This window comes from Piliocolobus tephrosceles, chromosome 5 (assembly GCF_002776525.5).
Source record: "Piliocolobus tephrosceles isolate RC106 chromosome 5, ASM277652v3, whole genome shotgun sequence".
Taxonomy (NCBI): domain Eukaryota; kingdom Metazoa; phylum Chordata; class Mammalia; order Primates; family Cercopithecidae; genus Piliocolobus; species Piliocolobus tephrosceles.
Genome location: NC_045438.1, coordinates 135,548,516 through 135,554,054, shown reverse-complemented (window position 1 = coordinate 135,554,054; position 5,539 = coordinate 135,548,516). Strand labels below are relative to the sequence as shown.

The window sequence follows — 5,539 nt, the reverse complement described above, 5'->3', positions numbered from 1 at the left end:
GTGTGTGTATATATATATATATATATATATATAAATATATATATTTTTTTTCTTTTTTTCCTTTTCTTTTTGAGATGGCGTTTCACTCTTGTTGCCCAAGCTGGAGTGCAATGGTGCAATCTCAGCTCACCACAACCTCCCCGGGGTTAGGGTGATTCTCCTGCCTCAGCCTCTCAAGTAACTGGGATTACAGGCATGCACCACCATGCCTGACTGATTTTTTATATTTTTAGTAGAGATGGGGTTTCTCCATGTTGGACAGGCTGGTCTTGAACTCCAAAACCTCAGGTGATCCACCCACCTCAGCCTCCCAAAGTGCTGGGATTATACGCGTGAGCCACTGCACAGGGCCTCTTTTCATATATTTTTAACTAAATTAATAAAACAGGCTGGGGCAGTGGCTCATGCCTGTAATTCCAACACTTAGGGAAGCCAAGGTAGGAGATCACTTGAGCTCAGGAGTTCAAGACCAGCCTGGGCAACATGGTGAAACCTCATTTACCAAAAACTACAAAAATTAGCCAGGCGTGGTGGCACGTGACTGTAGTCTCAGCTATCCCAGAGGCTGAGGTGGGAGGATTGCTTAAGTCCATGAGGTCAAGGCTGCAGTAAACGGTGATCATGCCACTGCATTCCAGCCCTGGGGGGCTGAGCAAGACTCTGTCTCAAAAAACTGAAAACTAGCCGGATGTAATGGCTCATGCCTATAATCCTAGCACTTTGGGAGGCCAAGGCAGATGAATCACATGAGACCAGGAGTTCGAGACCAGCCCGGCCAACATGGCAAAACCCTGTGTCTACTAAAAATACACAAAATAGCTGGATGTGGTGGTGCGTGCCAGGAATCCCAGCTATGCAGGAGGCTAAGCCAGGGGAATCGCTTGAACCCGGGAGGCGGAGGTTTCAGTAAGCCGAGATGGTGCCTCTGCACTCCAGCCTTGGCAACAGAGCGAGACCTTGTCTCAAAAACACAAACAAAACCCCCAAAAAACTAAAAAGTAAACAAATAAATAAAACAAAATGTGGAAGCAATAGCAAAGGCTTGACCTTGCTCCAAAATCACATGATTTTTTTTAAGCTGCATTCTTATAAACTTCTTCCAAATGAGATAAACTTCTTCCAAACTTCTTCCAAAAAGATAAACTTCTGCTGAGAGGGGCATGGTCATGACTTGCAGTTTGGGCAGGAGAAAGTTTTTTCCATCACACAAATATACACTCACCCTCACACATACAGTGTTATTTCTACTAAATTGTACTTGATTCTTCTCCAGCGGCTCTGTCTGGAGTTTATTTAATGTTACTAGTTTGCCAATGAATAGAATAAGACAATAAGCAATTTTGCTTTTATTTCTTTATTTTAAAAAACTGCTTGGTTAGTCTTATGAGAAAACAAAGTGAAGAATAAAGGTAACTACTGCATGTACCACAGTAGCAAGAGGAAAAAGAGTGTCAATTAATCTAATTGATATTCAGAAGATTGCGTGGCTCTTAGTGATGGAGTTGGGATTTTGGCATGTGTACATTTGTTGGATTTTGCTACCTGGCATCTGTATCCCATTCGTCTGGTAGCAGGATCCCATTTTTGCGTTGGGGCCATTATCCTCCAACATTGGGTAGTCTATGGTACTATTCTTCAAGGGACCCTCCCCTTCCTCAGAGGAGTGTGAGCACCTGACCCACCCTAAGCCTATTGGAGTTCTCTCTCTTGACCCAAAGTAGAAGCATTGACTATTGGTGTCTGCTGCCTGGACGCTGGAACTATCCTGGCTTCTGTCCTTTCCAAAGACCGCCTGTTCAGCTTTTCCTTCAGTTCTGTAAATATCCTTTCAATAATTTACTATTACTTATTAATCTGTTGCTTCTCTACAACTGGCTGCCTCCTCAGCTCCATGACTCCCAGCCTGGAGTCATAGAACAAAAGCTGAATGTGGGCACAGAAGTTTCAGCCACTGAGTGCCTATATGGTTTTGAGCTCATTATTTGAAATTCAAGCTCTTTACCTGAAACAGGAAGAACACCTCCTCATAAGGCTGATACGTGAATTCAATTAGATGAAATATGTCCTCTGAGATCAAGGACTTTGATTTAGTCTCTGCTGAATCCACAGTGCCTATCACAGAACACAGAGTAGAGCTTCAATAACTATGTTGGTTTAATGACAACTGCTTCTGAAAACAGTTAACTCTAGTATGTAACACGAATTGGTGTGTCCATTATGTCCAGGATGAAGACAGCCAATTTCGATTCTCCTCTCCTTAAAGTTTTGCTTGCTTTCTCTTTCTTTTCTTGAATCTTCACACTAAGTCTGCTTTTTAAATTTTTTTTTTAAAAGAGATAGGGTCTCACTCTGTCACCCAGGATGGAGTGCAGTAGTGCAATCATAGCTCACTGCAATCTCTAACTCCTGTTCTCAAGCAATCCTCCTGCCTCAGCCTCACAAGTAGTTGGGACCAGAGGCATGGGCCACCATGCTTAGCTTTTTTTTTTTTTTTTTGTAGAGATGGGGTCTCCCTATGTTGCCCAGAGTAGTCTCAAACTCCTGCACTCAAGATCCTCTGGCCTCTGCCTTCCAAAGGGATAACAGGCATGAGCTACCACCCTGGGGCTCTGACTATTTTAAAGCTCAGTCAATTTATATCTTTTTATTATTATTTATTTATTTTATTTTTATTTTTATTTTTATTGATTTTCTTGAGACAGAGTCTCACTGTCACCCAGGCTGGAGTGCAGTGGCCATCTCGGCTCATTACAACCTCCACCTCCCGGCTCCAAGAGATTCTCCTGACTCAGCCACCCTAGTAGCTGGGATTATAGGCAGGCACCACCACGCCCGCCTAATTTTTGTATTTTTAGTAGAGATGGGTTTTTGCAATGTTGGCCAGGCTGGTCTTGAACTCCTGGCCTCAAGGGATCTTCCTGCCTCGGCCTCCCAAAGTTCTGGGATCCCAGGTGTCAGCCACCTCGCCCAGCTGCCTGATATCTTAAAATCAGAAAAGCCACCCTTCTTAAGTGGAGGGTAGGTAGGTCCATATTTACAGGAATGGAAGAAAGGAGAATGTTCCTTCTCTCTTTTGTCCACGTTCAGCAGCTCTGAAATTAATGCCAAAGCGAACAATCTCCCGCCCCACTGTCCCCCGCCGCCCTCGCCTTATGCCGAGACTTTGCTGTTGAACACGAAGTAAACGTTTCCTAGAAAGCCCAGTTTAAGGAAACAATTCAGGGCGAAGTGAGGGCACAAAGGTAGAGAAATAAAGGGAAATGATATTTCTTTAAAGGACAGAGATCCCTGAATAGCACTGGGGGCCGTTACAGCCCATGAGGACATCTCCAAGTCCTTCTATATGACACTAGGGACCCCTGTGCCATATACAGACACTGTTCTCAGAGATTAGCAGGGGGAAAGAGGATAATGACACAGTTCTGTCCGTCGGAATGATTCCAGATGCTTCTGAGTCTGTGAGGCCCCTGTGTCCGTCATCAGCAAAACAAGTGTGGGAGAAGTTTGGGAAGTGATGACCCTAGCAGTTACGAGTTTAAGCCTGGGAATCTTAAACCACAGAGCAGAGGATTTTGGGCTGAAGAAAAAGACCCTCCGCAGCTTCAGCCCGAAGAGGGCGGCGGGGGCCGGCGGTGGTGGGGGTGGAACCTCGCCGCCTTGGGAAGCAGGAGTAAGCCGCAGAGGCTGCGCGGGGGTTTGAGCGGAGCGTGAACAGCTCCTTCCCTTGATCATGCTGCCCTCCGGAGGTCAGTGTAGGGATCGCTGCTCCCTTTCACGCTAGTCTGTCTCTTCATCGTCTGTTCTGGATCACCCTGTCCAGAGAGATCGTTGGGTCAGAAGGTTCCAGTGGACCCCCGGGGCGAGCTTAATGTCCCTGAAAACTGCGTGCTCCAGTATCACTTGAATGCCCACCGGGTTCCGGAATCTCGAGCCTCCGGAGCTGTCCCTTCGCCCCACGGCTCACATTCCGCGTCTGCCCCTCAGCGACTTCAACAACACGCGCTTTTCGGTCAGTTCTGAGGATTTGGGTTCTGCGACGGACAGGGGAAGGAAAGAATGAAGGCTGTGAAGAACCGTGGTGGCTGCCTGTACAGCCCTCCTCGCATGCGAGCATTAGTTGACTAAAGTCGTCTGTCTCGACAGTCTCCCCTGCGGGGTATCTGGGGACCCTTTGGGAACCCACGCTCTTTGTCAGAGTAGCTAAATGCCTCTCCTGTCCCAAATCTCATACCCTTGGCCTTTCTCCCGTCCTCGCGCTTAGGCTGGAGTCAGGTCAAATGCCAGAACATCTGGATGCCCCAAGAGTGGCACCTGGGAGTGGGTGGGCAAGAAAGCAGCAGCGGGAAGGGAAAGTGGAGGAGCAGAGGATTCCCGGGGCTGGCGTCTGGGGTGAGCTCGCGGCCCCTCAGAGCCTGGCACACCGCCGCCTGGCATCCGGCAGGTGTGAGGGAACGCATAGCGCAGTGAGTCAGGCGGTGTAAACCCTGAATAATGCGGAGCGGGTGAGCGGGGCAAGTGCGAGGTCACTTAAGGACGCAGTTCTGGCCCCGCCCTCAAGACACGCCTGGCCAATCAGGAATCGCTGATTCTCCAATCCTCTCCGCCTGTGCTCGCCCTCCTCTGCACTTCGGTCTCAGGCGCAAACACTTTCATCAAAGTCGCTAGGCCAAAGCGCTGAGACACGGTTTCCCAAGCCAATCAGAGAGCGGCTCTCAGATATGGGGCGGAACCCTGAAAAGGCGAGAGCTGAGATCCTGCTCCTTTCTGCCTTACCACGCCACCTCCCGCGTCCGCCAATTAGGAGAGCCCGGAGCCGGACCCGCTCTCAGCCTCAGGACGCAGCAGCCTCCGCTCCGCAGCGGGTGTGCTCTGCAGTTACAGACTCACTGAAGACACCTCCCGTCGCCGGCGGTCTAGACCCGCATCCGGAGGGCCTAAGCGGGGAGTAGAATCCGCCTTCTTTCCACCACTCTCCAGGGACCTGGGAAGGGAATGTTTAGGCCGTGGGGGTGGAGGAGACAGGAAACATCCCCAAATTACATTTTTCCTTAACTGCACCTCTCCTCTTAGACTGTGTCTCTCCAGTCTAGAGCCTAAGGTCAAACGAAGCGTATAAGCATGGGCAGCAGGAAGGCTCCAAGTCAAACAAATAGATGACATGGATGAATTCTGCCTGGTCTACCCCTGCCCCAACGGTGTGGGTGTGGGTTGGCTGCTGCAGCCCACGAGCAAGGGACTGTGACAGCCACAACCAGAGGAGCTACGGAGCTGCTACAGAGGAGGGATTCCAGAGTCAGCTTGGGCTTGTCCCAAGGGAGCCCTCGAGATAGTGTCTGGGGCTGCGCGGCCTGGTTCTCAGCCCTTGCAGCATCTGCTTTAGCCAGAGGCCACCTTCCTCCTCTGGCCTGGAAGTAGCTAGAGGTTAGAGGTTACACCCGCCATAAGGGATATAAGCCCAGGAAGCAGTCAGAAAGGAAAGGTCACTCTAGAGATGGGGCCACCTTAAGGCCTTCAGCAGGAAGGAGAAAGGAAATGGGAG

The 5,539-nt window shown here is 49.5% G+C and overlaps 1 long non-coding RNA gene across 1 annotated transcript; it reads right to left on the bottom strand.

Moving 5' to 3' along the window:
• Positions 1 to 3,187: 3,187 nt before the first annotated feature.
• On the bottom strand, positions 3,188 to 4,767 carry LOC111542913. The gene is made up of 3 exons (XR_002731698.2): positions 4,232 to 4,767; positions 3,913 to 4,031; positions 3,188 to 3,812 (listed from the first exon to the last, which is right to left on the bottom strand). It is a non-coding gene; the product is annotated as an uncharacterized LOC111542913 (long non-coding RNA).
• Between the last annotated feature and the right edge of the window lie 772 nt (positions 4,768 to 5,539).